A 19,238-nucleotide genomic window follows, 5' to 3' on the forward strand; every position below is an offset into this window, starting at 1 on the left:
GTCGACGCTTTGGACTCGGGATTGTTAAGGGTTACAGGGGCAGCATGGCTCAAAGGGTCAAAGGGCCTACCCCTCACTGTGTCACTAAATAAATGAATAAGTACTTTAAGCGTAAATTCCCAATAATGAAAGGGTTATCATACGAGGAATATTTGATGCCTCTGGGTCTGTACTTGCTGGAATTCAGAAAAATGAGGGGGATCTCATTGAAACCTTTCGAATGTTGAAAGGCCTAGACACAGTAGATGTGGAAAGAATGTTTTCCATAGTGGAAGAGCCTAGGACATGAGGGCACAGCCTCAGGATAGAGGGGCACCCTTTCAAAACAGAGATATAGAAAAATTTCTTTAGCCAGAGGGTGGTGAATTTGTGGAATTTGCTGCCATGTGCAGCTGTGGAGGCCAGGTCGTTGGGTGTATTTAAGGCAGAGGTTGATAGGTTCTTGATTGGACACAGCATCAAAGGTTACGGGGAGAAGGCCGGGAACTGGTGTTAAGGTGGAGGATAAAAGGATCAGCAATGATTGAATGGTGGAGCAGACTCGATGGACCAGATGGCCTAAATCTGCTCCTATATCTTATGGTCCTATGGTCTAAATTCAAAACTATCTCAGGCCTGAACCTCAGTCTAAGTTTCACTTTAACAACTCCAGGGTTTCAGCTGGTTCCTTTTATGTACCTCCAGTAGCAAAAAGACATCCTAAAGCCCTGCAGAGGAACATTCCTTACCAAAACAAAATTGATGCCAGCCACATTAAATCTAATGATTAAAAGTTTGGGCAATCTACAGGGCATCTTTAAGAAGAAAATGGGGGTAAAGGGGGCTGAGTTAGAGAGGGAGCTTGGGCCCTTGACAACTGAAGTTAGAGACACCAGTGGATTACTGATTAATGTTGGTGTCAATCGGCACAAGAACAACAGGAAGGTGGGAAATCATGAGTGCAAGAGATCACCTACCAAGCAGGCGGTGTGCAGGATGATAGGAGGCGTAGATGAAGTGAATAACCCGAGACTTTTCCCCAGGGTGGAAATAGCTAAATCGATGTAGCAGAATTTCAATGTGATTGAAGGAAATTATAGGGTCAATGTCAGAGGTAAGTTTTTTTTAACAGGGAGTGTGGTGGGTGCGTGGAATGGCCTGGTGTTCCATAAGTTGATGGTAGAAGCAGCCACATTAGGGAAACCTAAGAAACTCTTAGATAGGTAGTTGGGTGATAGAAAAATGGAAGGGAAATGTGGGAGGGAAGGGTTAGATTAATCTTGCAGTAGGTTATAAGGTTGGCACAACATTGTGGGCCGAAGGGCCTGTACTGAGCAGTGGTGTTCTATGTTCTCCTCCACCCACTCACCTGGTCTCACCTATAACCTAACAACTTGCACTTCTTCCCTTCCCTTCCCTTCCCTCTCCATCTGACTTGCTGAGTTCCTCTGGCATTTTTGTGTGTTTCTCAGGAAGGTGGGAGGGGAAGATGGTTCAGCTGGAGGAGATTTCAGAGATAGGGAAATTGCTGCGGGTTAGGGCAAGGAGTGGAGGAGTTGAGGAGATCTCAGATTTATGGAGAGATTTCTATAGCAGATCAACTGAGCAAGTTCAAAACTGCTTATCCAGCGTAATGGAGAAAATTAGACAGCGTTTCTGCTCCTGATTGTCATCTTGTGACCTCTCCCATGTGATGAATGTCAGTCTCCAACAATGAGAAACAAAGGCAAATTGAGAGAGAAAAGTAGGTCAGCTGTACCCAAAGAAGTCAAAAAAATGTCAAAAGCAAATTTATTATCAACATGCCGTATACTTCCTTGAGATTCATTTCCTTGCATGCGTTTACAGGAAAATAAAGAAATAGAATGGAATTGTAAACAAAGACTGATAAACAAACAATGTGCCCAAAGAAGACAAATTGAACAAATAAATAAGTAACTAAATATTACTGAGAACATGCATTGTAGAGTCCTTGTAGAATCTGTACGTTATGGAATCAGTTCAATTTCAGAGTTGAGGAGAATGAAGTTATCTACACTGATTCAGGAGGCTGATGGTTGTAGGGTAATAACTGTAATGTGGTGAGGAAGCTTGATGATGGACGTTGCTTTCCAGTGGCAGTGCTCCTTATAGATGTGCTCAATGGTGGTGAGAGCTTTGCCTGTGATGGACTGGGCTATATCCTCCACTTTCTGTAGACTTTTCTGTTCCTGTGCATTCCTGTGTAACGCCCTGATAAAGTTTTATTGCTAATGTTGTAGGGTAGGGCACTTCATGCAATGGCTGTTTTTTTCTGTTGAATTAGTGTGTTCTGTTCTCAGTGTCTGGGTAACCATGAAAGATAAGGGATGCTTAGGAACGTTGTGTCATCCAATCAGGTGGGTGAAACTGGGGAAGGTGGAGGAGAGTTTTTGTGATGGACACTGAGGTAGGTCAAGGTCTTTTTCAGTGGAAGATGGAGAGAGAAAAAGGTCAAGAGAACCAGACGTAGGATTCGATCCGGCGGGAATGCGTCATTTGATGGGGGGGGGGGGTGGAATTCTGCCGGGGATTGGTGAATATGAGGTGATACCGTGAGTACGTTGGGCACAAAAGCTTTTGGAAGGTTTGAGCTCCAACCTGTGGTCATCTGACTGTTTAGTTATAATGGACCCTTTTTGTTTATTTTTCTTTCTTTTCTTTAATAACTCTTTGGTTAAGTTAATATTCATAAATATACCTTCTTTATAATTGTATGCAGTGTACAACCTGTTACTTCTTGCCAACAGGTGATTGCATGGAGCAGTAAATCACACAATATTCACACAAATCAGAATTTGAGTGGGCAACACATCCCAACGCCACAGGTTTGGTTGGACCGAAGTGGTACCTACCCTAGACATAAGTGAGTTTGAGAAAGGTGGTTTTCTCAACACTGAGTTAGCAAGGGGCTAACAAGCTGCATCTCTAGAGACACCCGGTAAAAAGGGGTTTTACGTGTTTCCATACCAAACCTTGATGTTACCAGGCTTTCTTCCTCCCCTGCCCCAACCTTCTTACTCTGACATCTTTTTTTCCAGTCCTGATGAAGGGTCTCAGCCCAAAACATCAACTGCTAACTCTTTTCCATAGATGCTGCTTGGCCTGCTGAATTCTTCCAACATTTTGATTGCATTGCCTTGATGTCACCAGTCAGTATACTCTCCGTTGTGCATCTACTGAAGTTTTTTGAAGTTTAAGATGACTTGTCAAATCTGTGCAAACTTCTAAGAAAGTAGAGGCACTGTTGTTCCTTGTGATGGCACTTGTGTGCTAGTCCCAGGACAGATCCTCTGATATGATAATGTCAAGGAATTGATGATTACTGACCCTCTCTACCTCCAGTCCTCTATTAAGGACTGGTTCATGGACCTGCAGTTTCATCCTCCTGTGACTAATAATCAGCTCCTTGTTTCTAAGAAGGCAGAAGTTCTATTTATAGAGTACCTTCTGCAGTGTCCCAATGATCCAAAACACTTTACAACGAATGAGGATAATGGAATTGCATTAGTCTGAGAAGTCAAGTATACAAGGACACTTTGGCTGACTAAGGAACAGGTGATGAAAGACCAGGATTTCAAATCTGACTCCAGATAATCCCTGGGCCTTGGGCACTGACCTGATGAAGCGAATGAGTGTTTAGTCACTCTGTGATGGGAGGCAGAGCTGAAACAGTAGAAGGGGCACACAACATCCCAACCAATTAACTGCACCTCTGCCAACCAACATTTAAGCCATCTCCCAGGTTGGTAGGTCAATTGGCTGCTAAAATTTGCCTCTGGTATGTAGGTGAGTGGTAGAATCAATGGAGAATTGAACAGAATCAGCTTCAAGTTCATTGTCACTGACATACAGTGCAAAAACATTAAAAATATATATGTAATTTCTGAAATGAAGTCGTACAGAAAAGTGTATGAGGTAGTGTTCGTCGGCTCATGGCTGTTCAGAAATCAGACGTGGAGGGAAGAAACTGTTCCTAAATTATTGAGGCAAACACGAGGAAATCTGCAGATGCTGGAATTTCAAGCAATACACATCAAATTTGCTGGTGAACGCAGCAGGCCAGGCAGCATCTCTAGGAAGAGATACAGTCGACGTTTCGGGCTGAGACCCTTCGTCAGGACTAACTGAAAGAAGAGCTAGTAAGAGATATGAAAGTGGGAGGGGGAGGGGGAGATCCGAAATGATAGGAGAAGACAGGAGGGGGAGGGATGGAGCCAAGAGCTGCACAGGTGATTGGCAAAAGGGATATGAGAGGATCATGGGACAGGAGGCCTAGGGAGAAAGAAGGGGGGGGGAACCTAGAGGATGGGCAAGGGGTATAGTGAGAGGTGAGAGGGAGAAAAAGGAGAGAGAGAGAAAGAATGTGTGTATATATATCAATAAATAAATAACGGATGGGGTACAAGGGGGAGGTGGGACATTAGCGGAGGTTTGAGAAGCCACACTCAGGTTGGAGGAACAACACCTCATATCCCGTCTGGGTAGCCTCCAACCTGATGGCATGAACATTGACCTCAAACTTCCGCTAATGCCCCACCTCCCCCTCGTACCCCATCTGTTATTTATTTATTCATATACACACATTATTTCTCTCTCTCCTTTTTCTCCTTCTGTCCCTCTGACTATACCCCTTGCCCATCCTCTGGGTTTTTCCCCCCCTCCCCCTTTTCTTTCTCCCTAGGCCTCCTGTCCCATGATCCTCTCATATCCCTTTTGCCAATCACCTGTCCAGCTCTTGGCTCCATCTCTCCCCCTCCTGTCTTCTCCTATCATTTTGGATCTCCCCCTCCCCCTCCTACTTTCAAATCTCTTACTAGCTCTTCTTTCAGTTAGTCCTGACGAAGGGTCTCGGCCCAAAACGTCGACTGTACCTCTTCCTAGAGATGCTGCCTGGCCTGCTAAATTATTGAGTGTGGCTTTTCAGGCTCCTGTACCTTCCCCCAATGGTAATAACAAGAGGAGGATGTGTCCTGGATGGTTCAAAATTCAACACACATTTATTATCTAATTATGTATACAGTATAGAACCTTGAGATTCGTTGTTTTGCAGGCAGCCACAAGGGGATTCTTACTAATGGATGCTACTTTCTTAAGGCCCCAGCCCTTGAATATGTCCTTGATGGTGGGGAGAGTTGTACCAATGATGGATCTTGCAATCCTGTGCGTTGGAGGCTCCATGCCAGGAGGTGATGTCAGAATTCCTCTCCACCGTGCATCAATAGGAATTAGCAAGTCTTTGGTGATATGCCAAATCTCCTCAAAAACTCGGAGCACCCGGAGTCACAGGTAAGTGTGTGCAAACTCCACACAGTCAACCCCTGAGGCTGGGATTGATCCTGGGACACTTGCCCTGTGCCACAGTGTCTCTACCAACTATACCACTGTGATGCCTTTTTAGGGTAGCACTGGAGCCCCACCACCAAAGAGAAAGAGTTTTCATCCAGCTACAGATCCATTCCTTTCAAAATCCTCAGGGGTTTCAACAGGAAATGGTGGCTTCCTGCTTCAGGGAAGTGCATTCATAGTGTGGCTGTTAGCACAAAAGAGGTGTGAATGCTGCCGTTTACCAGTCAATTGAAAGCACAACTATCTGCAGGAGCCATTTCCTGAAGCTTTTGCTAGTGTGAAGCAGGCATTGTGGTGGGGTGTCAATGTAAATCAATGTAAAACACGCCCACCTCAAACTGGTTCTCCCAGGTCAGTGAAGTGATTATTGCACAGAAAAATCTTTTCTTGTTTCAGAACTCCACATTATTTATTTAATATGCAGCAGAAAGCCAATGGTGCATGATCTTTTCTGGGTTCATTTCCCGTTAATCCAATACTTTATCTTACATTAACTCATAGAGTCATTGAAAGCTACAGCTCAGAAACCGGCCCTTCGACCCATCTACTCCATGCTGAACCATGCCTAATCCTATCAATCTGCACCTGGACCATAGTTCTCCATGCTCCTCCCATCCACGTACCTAATGGAAATCAGAATTGGGCTTAATATTGAATTGACTTCATTACTTACATTCTTCACATACATGAGGAGTAAAAATCTTTACGTTATGTCTCCGTCTAAATGTGCAATGTGCAATCACAGTAATTTGTAATAATTTATAATAAAAAGAGCAGCCAACGTAACATAGAAATACACTCAAATCAGCGAGAGTTAATCAGTCTGATGGCCTGCTGGAAGAAGCTGTCCCGGAGCCTGTTGGTCCTGACTTTTATGCTGTGGTACCGTTTCCCGGATGGTAGCAGCTGGAACAGTTTGTGGTTGGGGTGACTCGGGTCCCAATGATCCTACGGGCCCTTTTTACCCACCTGTCTTTGTAAATGTCCTGAATCAAGGGAAGTTCACAACTACAGATGCTCTGGGCTGTCCACAACACTCTCTGCAGAATCCTGCGATTAAAGGCTGATTTATACTTGTGCGTACGGGCTACCGTAGCCTACGTTGTAGGCTTGATTTATACTTTTGCATAGCCTATGCCATAGCGAGCATGCGTAGTTGTGTCTGTGTCGCTCTGCAATTCACCACCAAAATGCTAGTTGGCGGTGGGGTTTCTAGATTCAAGATTCAAGATTCAAAAAACTTTATTGTCATTCTAACTGTACATCAGCTCTGCAGGGCAGAATGAGACAGCGTTTCCCAGGAGCAGTGCAATCATAACATAACAAATGCAACACTAAATAATAAACATAACAATAAATGGTAAAACACAACTGCCACATGTCAGTTAAAATCAAGTTATAAGTGTCCAGTGCAAGTTAAAAGTGTCCAAGGCAGAGTCAGGTAGAGCAGCTATTTAGCAGTCTGACTGTCTGTGGGAGGAAGCCACTATGCCACTGTGTTGAGTTTCTTCATGAGAGTCATGGACAAGGAAATACATTTCAAATATTTTCGGATGTCGGCAGGTAGATTTGACGATTTGGTTCATCGTCTCCAACCACTTATTTCGCATCAGTGTACGGACATGGCGGAGAAAAGCAACCAGAAATGCGTAGGAGGAAATGCGATGCGACCAAGCGGACCAATCACAGTTGTTGCGTTCTGTGCCGCTGTGACGCATGGGTTACATTTTTGGGGAGGTGCACGTCACCCTACGGCGTAGGGTATACGGTACCTATGGAGTACATTTGACACACAAGTATAGATCAGCCTTGAGGGAGGTACAGTTCCCATACCAGGCAGTGGTATAACTAGCATATTTCATTAAATTTGTTAGCTTCATGGCAGCAGTACAATGAAATACATGATAATAAAGAGAAAAAGGGAATGTGAATTACAGTATGCATATTACATAGTTAAATTGAATAAGTAGTGCAAAAATTAGGATTAAAAAAAGTAGTGAGGTCGTGTCCAAGGGTTCAATGTCCATTCAGACAGAAATCAGATGGCAGAGGGGAAGAATCTGTTCCTGATTAACTGAGTGTGTGCCGTTAGTCTTCCGTGCCTCCATCTTCATGATGGTAGCAATGGGAAGAGGGCATGTCCTGGGTGGTGGAGGTGCTGAATGATGGACGCCACCTTTACCTATACAAGTTTCTCTTAAATATTGAAATTGAACCCATATTCTGCTCATTTCACACTTGTACCAATCTCTGAGTGAAGAAGCTTCGCCTCATGTTCCCCTTATTCATTTCACCTTTCATCCTTAACCCATGACCTCTAGTTTTAGTGTCACCCAACCTCAATGAAAACCTCATGTTTCCACTTTATACAGTGATGTGAGCATTTGAGAGAATATGACACAGAGCCCAGTTTCATTGTGTCCTGTGGCAGCAGGTGTATCTATTGAGTGCAACGTTAAACATCAAAGCACATTTATTATCAAAGAATGTATGAATTATACTGCCTTGAGATTTGCTTGCTTACGGGCAGCCGCAAAGCAAGGAACCCAAAAGAACCCAATTTAAAAAAAATAAAGACCAACTTCCAATGCGCAGAGAAAGAGGGGAAAAAAAACACAAATCATGCAAAGAATAGAAGCGAGCAACAACAGCTTTTCGAACCGAAATGAGTCCTTAGATCCAAATCCCCCAAGCCGCAGAATTCAGTTCATCATATTAGCAGGGCAAATTGTTTGGATTCACAAAGAATAGCAGCCGGCAGCAGTCTCACAGACTCAGCAGCGCAAAGAGAGGAGCCCCCAGTCTATCTGAGAAAGCGTTTAAGTTGTCCGAACAGCAGATTGTACCTTGTATTAAGACCCGTGTTCTTCTGCGGTGAATCGCTCCAGGCCTAGAACACTTCACCCAGCGGTTCACTTTGGGCCTAGATTTCACTACCAAAGAAGCCATTCTCACCCACTCCAAAGCAGCTTCGTGCCTAGAGCGATCCGCTATCGCACTCGGGTTAGTTGGACAGGCATTGACACAGGTTCGTTGACTATTCACAATCATGATGGCAGAGGGGAAGAAGCTGTACCTGAATCACTGAGTGATAATAAAATTTACCTTGAACTTTGAAGCTTTTTTGTGTCGTGGATCCTCATCATTAACCGAGGGGGTCTGTGGAGCCCAGGATGGGAAGCCCTGCTCTATTCTGGTCCTGGCCGACGGCTCGGCACTTCACAGCCATCAAACAATTATTGCGATTTCACTGTCACACGGCTGAGAGTGGGGTGAACCACAGAGACTGTGCAGAGCTGGGATGAGCTTTGCAGTCATTCACTACTGAAATGTCAAGTCAAGTTTATTGACATTATGTCTAGGGTATTGTTATATACACAAAAATGTGTACACACAGGTGCAAAGAAAAACTTACTCGGAGCAGCATTGGTTTGACAGAACTTTAGAGACCAAATGTTCAAAAGAAGAGAATAAATGTAGCCTGGGGAAAAGTACACGCTCAGGACAACAAAGACTTTTCAGGTTTTAATTCCTTTGTCGGTTTTCGATGTTTAAGTGCCAGAAGAGGGTCGTGAAGCAAAACGAACGAACTTACAACCAGTTCTTTCCGTTACAATCTCAGTTTAACTTCCGATCCACACCCTCGTGTATGGACAGAATTGTGTATGCAGTATAAAAACACCAGAACTACTACAGTACAAATACGGTAGTGGCAATCCTACTTGGATGGTGAGGAACTTGGTATAAGCCTCACTACCCAGCGTTGATTTCTTCACTCATGGAAATCTTTCCTCACCATGCCCAGCACACTCTGGGAGAGGCCAGATTCCAACGCCCCACCAGCGTCTTCAGCAGAAAGCAAAATGGTCTCCCCAATATCCCGCGTGTGTGTAATGACATCACCATCTCCCTTAAAGGCACAGACAACTATTCTAGCATTACCCGGATGGATGCCTAAGTACACTTTTAACGATACTGAATAAGTTCCGATGGTCACCCGGTTACATAAATGATACAAAATCACACAAAGTACTTACTGCCTGTGATGCCATTACTGTTTAGGACAGCAATGAACGTCCTCCATCTCTGGCAGTGTTCAGGGCTTCCTTCATCATGTCAGGAGCTTCCTCTCGGTTTTCGCTACTATCAGTCTTGCAAGTCCTGGGTGGAGACTCAGGAATACCGTCACACTCAGATGCAGGATTCGTCATTGCTGTTTCCATTTTACCAGCCAGGGTTTTAATCCTGAGCTGAACTTCCAAACCTGGAGGATCAGTAGGCCACTATTAGTCCAGCCTCTACTCTTTGACTGTCTTGGCATGAGTGACCCTACCAAACACCAAAGTATAAGGCCCTGACTCCAGCCAACATAGCTCTCCAGGTCATTGAGGCACGCAAGCCTCCAAACCCTACAACAAGGTTGTGGTCCTCTTGGAGGAAAAATTGCACAAGAAAGAACTCAATTTGAACAAAAAAAAAGCCCGTTGTATTGCAAAGTGGTCAAAGTGTTGCTCTTCTGAGGTAGTGATTAGGGTTGTTCAGAAAGCGAATGGTTGTAGGAAAATAGCTGTTCTTGAACCTGGTGGTGTGGAACTCCTACTCGATAGTAGCTGGGAGAAGTTTGCGTGGCTCAAATGGTGAGGATCTTTAACGGACTTGGCCAGAACAATGAGTGTGGGCTTTGCTGCGCTGACACACTTCCCAGGTCTATCTATTTATTTATTTATTGATTAATTGATACACAGTGCGGAGTAGAACGCTCACTTCAACCCTAGCCTAATCATGGGAGAGCTTACAGTGATCAATTAATCTACCAATCAGTACGTCTTTGGACTGTGGGAGGAAACCAGAGCACCCGAAGGAAACCCACACGGTCACGGGGAGAACGTACAAACTCCTTACAGACAGGGCTTACTGGCTCCCTCATCACCAACCATTAAGGTGTGATGGAAGTTTCTGCCTACACTTCTGTTTGTTTGGACTTAGAACCATAGTGTCTACACAGCATAGAAACAGGACCGAACAATTTGCAAGTCAGAAATGCAGCCGGAAACTGAGCTTCCACGTAGCAGAAGGTACGGCAGCTGGCAAATCCTTCCCACCAGTCTCCCAAACAAACTCGCTTGTTCGTACCATTGTACATGAATCCGGCAATTTTTTTTTGCATTCAGTGAGCACAATTAGGCCATTCAGCCCATCGAGTCTGCTGATCCATTTTCCTCTCAGCCCCAATCTCCTGCCTTCTCCCAGTTGCCTTTCACACCCTGGCAAATCAAGAACCTAGAAACTGCCACCTTAAACACACCCAATGACCTGGCTTCAGATTTGTAAGCTGGGGAGGACTTGTAGTGCCTTTCCTAAACTCAGGATATCCCAAAGTACCTAACAGTAAACAAGGTCCTTCGGAAGTGCAGCCAGCACTGTAAAGGAAGATCTTCATCATCCAACTTGCACATAAGAAGTGTAATATTGTAATGGATAGATAATCTGTTTGTAATGTTGAGTGAGCAGTAATTATTGGCCACAAGGGTCAACTCAGGAATCCCTCCCCTGATGTTGAGAGTGACGGACTTCTGATAAGTGGACAAAGGATATCTGAAGTTTATGCCTCCACTCCACACTTGAAGGCCACCGATGCGGATGTAGAATGAAGGACATCTGTAATCTAGGCCTCTGCTCAATGCTCAGTGATGTGGATGTGTGACAATGTATGTCTGTGGATATCAGGCTGTAGCAGGACAGTGGGTCCTGGAATTGGATGTCCATACAACCCTGAGGTATAAGGGCCTGTGAGTCAACGAGCCCAGAGTTCCGAGTCCAATCGTCAGCTAGTCCGGGAGTCGATACCGAAGATCGAAGCCTGAAGACCAATCAGAAGTCTGGAAGCTGAAGGCCAATGGCCAAAGGCTTGGGAATAGAGACAGGAGAATGGAGGCCCAGAAGCCTGTCCTGGGGCTGGTACACTGTCCATGTGTGGTCTGCCCTCAGCGCACTCTTAGGTTGTGTTGGTTGTTAACATAAACAACACAGTTCACTGCATGTTTCGATGTTCATGTGATAAATAAATAAATCTGAATCAGAAGATATTAGGGGATATGGGGGAAAGGAAAAGGGAGTTAAGTTGAAGATCAGTTGTGATCTCAGTATAGTATAGGCTAAGGGACTGAGTGACCTCCGTTCAGCAACATAGGCGTTTTGCTCCCATTTCTGGAGTGAGAAATGAAACCCCACAACTTCTGTGTTCTGTGTCATTCATCAGGCTCCAACATGGAATGCCCACAACTCACTAACCCTAACAGTAGCATGGCGTAGTGCTTACAGCTATACAGCTATACAGTGCTATACAGCTCTGGGTGTTCCAGTGCTTAGAGTCCAATTCCAGTGCTGCCTGGCCAGGAGCTTGTATGTTTTCCCCAAGAATGTGTGGGCTGCCTCTGAGTGCTCTCGTTTCCTCCCACATCCAAAGACATACCGGTTGGTAGTTTAATTGGTCATTGTAAATTGTCCTGTGATGAGGCTAGGAATAAATTGGGGGGGTTGCCGGGCAACGTGGCCCAAAGGGCCGGAAGGGCCTATTCCACACTGAGTCTCAATAAATGAAAAATAAATAAATAAACCCCAGCCCCCAGGACTTGGTTCCCAGCCATCACTAGGCCTGTTCCACTTAGAGAGGCGCGGAACCGTTTGCTTTCTTGATCCTCCAACCTGATGGTATGAACATCAATTTCTCAAACTTCTGGTAACTGCTGCCCCCTCCAACTCCTTCACCATTCCCCATTCCCATTTCCCTCTTTCACATAATCTCCTCACCTGCCCGTCATCTCCGTCCGGTGCTCCTCCCTCTTCCCTTTCTTCCATGTCCTTCTGTCCTCTCCTATCAGATTTCCCTTACTCCAGCCCTGTATCTGTTTCACCAATTGTCTTCCCAGCTCCTCACTTCACCCCTCTCCCTCACCTGGTTTCACCTATCACCTACTACCTTGTATTTCTTCCTCCCCTCCCCTCCACCTTCTTACTCTGGCCTCTCATCTCTTTCTCCAGTCCTGATGAAGGGTCTCGGACCGAAATGTCGACTGTTCACTCTTTCTTGTAGACGCTGCCCGGCCTGCTGAGTTCCTCTGAGTGTGTTGCCCTGCGATGTGCTTTAAGCCTGGCTGTGGGAGTATGCTCTGCAACACAGATCTTTTCAAACCACATTGAGAAGGAAGAGGATCAGCGGCAGTTAGTGCTCAGACAGCAGCCTCGGTAAAGCCACAGTCTCCACTGTCGAACTATACAAACCGCCTCGTCTAAAGGCGAGAGAAACAGCGTAGCGTCTCTTTGAAACATTAATAGGCGAGCTCTATTACACTTATCAATGAATGGCTCTCTGTCACACAATGGCTCGGATCACAGCTGAGGCAGTCCACAGTGCACAGTGTACAGGATATGTTGCTCTATCATTACTAATTGCTGAAGTGCTTGCAGCAAGTCCTGAAGGAGGATTGGGGGATGGGAGATCATGCTGTTCCCAACTCAGGTTTTCAGCTGTTGTTAGGGATGCTCAAAAATCCATTAAAAAAAGCACTTTAAAAATTTTAGACATAAGAGGTACTGCAGATGCTGGAAATCTAGAGCAACATACACACATGCACACACACGCGCACACACACACGCGCACACACACACACGCGCACACACACACACGCACACACACACACACACACACGCACGCACACACACACACACACACACACACACACACAATGGCTGGAGGAGCTCGGCAGGTCAGGCTGCATCTGTGGATGGGAGTAAACAGTCGACGTTTCATCAGGGTCTCGGCCCGAAACGTTGACTGTTTATTCCCATCCATAGTTGCAACCTGATCTGCCGGGCTCCTCCAACACGTTATGTGTGTTGCTCTTTTTAAAAATTATTGCTGACGCCAGTCGGCCTGGTTGCCTGGGTTGTGGCAAGCTCCTGTGTACCTTGGGGAGTCGGACAGCATCTGTGAAGGGAAATAGACAGCTGATATTTAGGGTTGAGGCCCTTATCGGTCTACTTCTGCTTCTGTGCACCCAACAGGCCTCTAACATATCATTAGAAATTAATCTAAAGTAGAAGATTCTATTTGCTTCTGACCGAGTTGTGCAGCAGGAAAGCAGGCCTTTCAGGCCATCAAGTTCCTGTTGACTATCCCCACCTCTTTCCCTTTACTCTGTTGATCAACTGTCCTCTCCTATCAGATTCCTTCTTCTTCAGCCCTTTACCTCTTCCACCTATCACCTTCCAACTTCTCACATCTCATTCCCTCACCCCCCTCCCTCACCTTTCAACTATCAGCTGTGCTCCACTCCACTCCCCCCTTCCTATTTTTTATGGCTTCTGCTCACTTCCTTTCCAGTCCAGATGAAGGGTCGCCACCTGAAACATTGGCCGTTCATTTCCTTCCGTAGCTGCTGCCTATCCTGCTAAGGTCCTTCAGCACTCCGTGTGCGTGTTGTCTACTGGTACTAGTTCCATTTTATTTTCTCTACTTTCCCATAAACTTTCCTCAGAGTCAACCACTTCCGCACACACGCAAAAAACAATCCCCAGTGGCCGGTGAATGTGCACAACCAGGGGACGTGGGAGGAGACCAGAGCACTCGGAGGACACCCACATGGCCATAGAGAGAAACCCAAAGGTCACATGATTAATGCCTGCGGTCAGGTCACCAGATCAGACCCAGATTCCAATCACTGTATCACCAGGCATCATCTACTATAGGAAGTAGATCACCTCACTATAGGAAGGATGTGGAAGCATTGGAAAGGGTACAGAGGAGATTTACCAGGATGCTGCCTGGTTTAGAGAGTATGCATTATGATCAGAGATTAAGGGAACTAGGGCTTTACTCTTTGGAGAGAAGGAGGATGAGAGGAGACATGATAGAGGTATACAAGATATTAAGAGGAACAGATAGAGTGGATAGCCAGCGCCTCTTCCCCAGGGCACCACTGCTGAATACAAGGGGACATGGCTTTTGGGTAAGGGGTGGGAAGTTCAAGGGGGATATTAGAGGAAGGTTTTTTACTCAGAGAGTGGTTGGTGCGTGGAATGTACTGCCTGAGTCAGTGGTGGAGGCAGATACACTAGTGAAGTTTAAGAGACTACTAGACAGGTATATGGAGGAATCTAAGGTGGGGGCTTATATGGGAGGCAGGGTTTGAGGGTCGGCACAACATTGTGGGCCGAAGAGCCTGTACTGTGCTGTACTATTCTATGTTCTATCTATGGTTCATGATCCAATTGGGTTTTCAGAATCAGGTTTATTATCACTGACATATGTTGTGAAATTTGTTGACTTGTGGCACATTACAGTGCAATACATAAAATAAAACTTACTATAAGTTACAATAAAAATAAATGGATTGTGCCTAGCTGTATGTCATGAGTGTAGAGAGAGTAGAACAGTGGCTAAGTAAGGATCTTTGAAATGCACCTGTGCTGATTGTCAGCAAAAAAGGTGTTATTTCTGATCTGCACTGACTGTGGCCTCTCAACGAGGAAGTCAAAAATCCAGTTGCAGAGAAAAGTGCAAAGGCTTCAACAAGTTTTGAAGCTCATTGATTAGTACAGAGGGAATGATGGTAGTGAATGTTGAGCTGTCGTCAATAAACAGCAGCCTGAGGTAGGTATTTCTTTTAACGTCCATAAAACACCTACACTCTGTCCGTCAGAGAAAGCAGGATCTCCCAGTGGCCACACATTTTAGTTCCACGTCCCATTCCCATTCTGATATGTGTATCCACGGCCTCCTCTACTGTAAAGATGAAGCCACACTCAGGTTGGAGGAACAACACCTTATATTCCGTCTGGGTAGCCTCCAACCTGATGGCATGAACATCGACTTCTCAAACTTTCACTAATGCCCAACTTCCCCCTTGTACCCCATCCATTATTTATTTAAATACACACATTCTTTTTCTCTCTCTCCTTTTTCTCCGTCTGTCCCTCTCACTATACCCCTTGCCCATCCTCTGGGTTTTTCCCCTCCTCCCCCTTTTCTTTCTCCCTGGGCCTCCTGTCCCATGATCCTCTCATATTCCTTTTGCCAATCAACTGTCCAGCTCTTGGCTCCATCCCTCCACCACCGCCACCACCCCCCGCCCCCCGGTCTTCTCCTATCATTTCGGATCTCCCCACCCTCCCACTTTCAAATCTCTTATTAGCTCTTCCTTCAGTTAGTCCTGACGAATGTTCTCGGCCCGAAACATCGACTGTACCTCTTCCAATAGATGCTGCCTGGCCTGCTGCGTTCACCAGCAACTTTGATGTGTATTGCTTGAAATTCCAGCATCTGCAGATTTCCTCGTGTTTAGGTCCTTCTTTTGTCCAGGGTAGCTCAAGTCTGAGCGGAGAGCCAGTGAGATTGCATCCATGAAGACCTATTGTGGTGGTGGTAGGCCCAATTTTGAGTGTATTCGAGGCTTACTATTACTGGTACAACAGAAGAATTCCTCTTGTATACCAGAAGATGATTAATGCATTTGAAGAACCAGTTCTCGGTAACCAACTGTCAGAGACGGGATGCCATAATCACCGGGTGGAGGAGCAATACCTTATATTCTGTTAGGGTAGCCTCCAACCTGATGGCATGTATATCAATTTCTCTTTCCAGTAATTTTTTTTCCCTCCTCCCACCCTTCTTCCCCTTTTCCCCATTCTGGCCTTTTACCTCTTCTCACCTGCCTATCACTTCCCCTGGTCCCCTCTTCCTTCCTCTTTCTCCTATGGTCCTCTCTTCTCTCTTAACAGATTCCTTCTTCTCCAGCCCTTTACCTATTACTTCCTAGCTATCCTCTTGCCTCCCCCCCCCACCACTCTTTTTATGCTGGCAGCTTCCCCCTTCCTGTCCACTCCTGATGAAGAGTCTCAGCCCGAAACATCGGCTGTTTGTTCACTTGCATAGATGCTGCCTGACCTGCAGACTGTGTCCTAATCGCAACCCATTAAATCCTACTCACATCTCAATTACAGAGCAAGGGTAGATCAAATTGGATAAAAGCAACCACAGATTTCTCTGTGCAGCCATGAGTCAAATAAAACACTTGATTTCTGAAGTAATTTCCACTCGCAAGTCTTAGGAAATGTATGCACATTAGACTTTGACCACTGGAGTTAGTTTTTTGTTTGAGGGAAGGGTTTTTTTTGGGAGAGGGGGGGTCAATGTTCCTTTTCCGTTTTATGTGAGGGGAGGGGTTGATGATTGGGATGCCGTTCTTTTTTGTACAGGGGTGGGGGGGTGGGTTTGACGTATCTCTCAGAATACCTTTCATGTTCTTTCTTTGTTTTGTGGCTATCTGGAGAAGACAGATTTCAGAGTTGTATACAGATACATGCTTTGATAATAATAAATGAACCTTTGGAGTCAGGAAGGAGCAAGGATGAACATCTCAGACTGCTGCAAGGGGACAGACATCCAACACATTCAGAAGATCAGTGGCGCTGGACTGGCAGAATTTTTGAACTAACAGTTAGGCAAAAGTGTGGTAAACTAATAGATCAGCAAGTCTGCAGATAAAACCAAGGTTGGGGCACAGTGGACAGTGAGAAAAGTTATTGGAGCTTGCAGCATGATCTTTACAAGGTGGGAAAATGGGTGGAAGTATGGCAGATGGAATTTAACGCAGAAAAGTGTGAGATGTTGCACTTTGGGAGGACAAACTAAGGTAGGACTTACACAGTAAATGATAGGGCTCTGAGGTGCACTGTAGAACAAAGGGACCTGGGAATACAGATCCATAAGTGCTTGAAAGTGGTAGCTAGAGTCATAAAGAGAGTTGTTGGCACACTGGCCTTCATAATCAAGGTATTGAATACAGGAGTCAGGATGTTGTGTTGGGGTTGTACAAGATGTCAGTGATGCTGATTTGGTGCATTGTGTGCAGTTCTGGGCTGCTCACACGAATGATATGAACCAGCTTGAAAGAGTGCAGGGAAAATTTACAAGGATGTTGCCAGCATTTCAGGACCTGAGTTATAGGGAAAGTTTGAATAAGTAGGACTTTATTCCCTGGAGCGCAAGAGAACGAGGGGAAATATTGTAGAGGTATACAAAACTGTGAGGGATATAAATGGGGTGAATGCATGCAGGCTTTTCTCCCTTCAAGTTGGGTGGGAAGAGAACTTGAGGTCATAAGTTTGGGGTGAAGGGTGAAATATTTCAGGGGAATCTGAGGGAGATCTTCTTCACTCAGAGGGTGGTGTGAGTGTGGAATGAACTGCCAGCGGAAGTGGGAGATGCAAGTTCAATTGTAACATTAAAGAAAGGTTTGGATAGATACATGGATGAGGGGGCAATGGACAGGTAGATGGGACTAGGCAGAGGACCTGCTGAGCACATACTAGACTGCTTGAAGGGTCTGCTTCTGTGCTGGAATGCTCTATGACTCTTTTAGGTGTCATTTCCATTAATATTTCAACATACTGTTAATTAACTGTATTTAGATATTATGATACTTTAATAAAATTTCCAGTGCACCTTGTAAATTGAAATGGCACACAGGAACTGGGGCTCTAGTATGTTAAAGGGAGGAAGACAAATGTCACCTCATCAACCAGATCCCGAACCATCAGGAATTTCAAATAGCAACTTAAAAAGACACTGGAGGAACTCAATGGATCAGACAGCATCTACGGGACGGAAATAACAGAGGATCTCAACCTGAAACGTTGACCATGAACTTCCCTCCACAGATGCTGCCTGACCCACTATGTTCCTCCAACACCATGCACATTGCTCCAGGTTCCTGCACCTACAGACTCTACTGCCAGGATTTTCGAACAGTTGCATAGCAGATTGATGGTATACTGCAAGGCAAGGAGAGTGCGTGGAAAGAGAAAAAGAGTTAATGGTTTAGGCCTGTAGCTCAGCTTTTCTCGCTCCACAGATTATACCTGGCCTGTTGACCATCTTCACCATTTTATGCTTTTATTTTGGTTCCAGTTTTTAAAAAAATTAATATATTTTCATAAATTAATATGTTTTCATAAAACCAAGATTTCAAAGGTTTAAGAGAAGTTTGGACAGATACATGGATGGCAGGGGTATGGAGGTCTATGGCCCCAGTGCAGGTTGAAGGGAGTAGACAGTTTAAATGGTTCAGCATGGACTAGATGGGCCGAAGGGCCTGTTTCTGTGCTGTACTTTTCTATGACTCTAAGAGACTACAGGCGTTGGAATCCAGAGCATAACATAAACTGCTGGGAAAACTTCTACATCTTATGGTCTTATAAACTCAGAGGGTCAAGCAACACTTGTGGAAGTACTCTCGGTAATATTAACTTTGGTATAAATATATTGATCAGGTCTCTAGGGGTAATTTCCCTGTTTGAGTAGTATATTGCATCTAACAGAGAGACTGAAGGAATAGAAATTGGTATTGGAACTGGTTTATTATTGGTACTTGTACTGAGACACAGTGAAAAGTTTGTCTTACTTACTGTTCATACAGATCAAATCATTATACCGGATCCTGAACCATCAGGGACCTGGAAGAAGATGGCGTCAGCGAGCAACACAGTTGAGGGCAACATCCTTCAGACGATTCACGAAACTACTTCTTTTGCTTTCAAGTGTGGTTCTGCTGCTGGGGGAGCCTGTGATCTACATTTCGGTGACGTGTTTTCAGGCTGATAGAGCGATCTGGTGCTGTGCCGGACCCAAGGGAGGTCAGGGAGGGTTCAGGCGAAGTGTGCGGCCTCGAGGCCAAGCACCTGGGGATGGGACGTGAGCCCATGAGATTCTTGGCTGTCTGTGGGAGGATGAGTCTGGCATGTTTTGTGAAATTTGTTGTTATGTGGCAGAAGTACATTACAATATGTAATAATAAAAGCTGTAAATTAGAGTAAAAAGTGTTTAAATATAC

The 19,238-nt window shown here is 45.1% G+C and overlaps 1 long non-coding RNA gene across 1 annotated transcript in view; it reads right to left on the reverse strand.

Annotated features, from left to right (window-relative positions):
* LOC140201847 (uncharacterized) overlaps positions 1–18,975 on the reverse strand; it is a 33,921-nt gene extending 14,946 nt beyond the window's left edge. Inside the window, exons 1-2 of the long non-coding RNA XR_011886972.1 lie at positions 18,814–18,975; positions 9,384–9,610 (exon numbers count right to left, since the gene is read on the reverse strand). This is a non-coding gene — a long non-coding RNA (uncharacterized lncRNA). The remainder of the gene's footprint in view (positions 1–9,383; positions 9,611–18,813) is intronic.
* Between the last annotated feature and the right edge of the window lie 263 nt (positions 18,976–19,238).

This window comes from Mobula birostris, chromosome 8 (genome assembly GCF_030028105.1).
Source record: "Mobula birostris isolate sMobBir1 chromosome 8, sMobBir1.hap1, whole genome shotgun sequence".
Lineage (NCBI taxonomy): Eukaryota > Metazoa > Chordata > Chondrichthyes > Myliobatiformes > Myliobatidae > Mobula > Mobula birostris.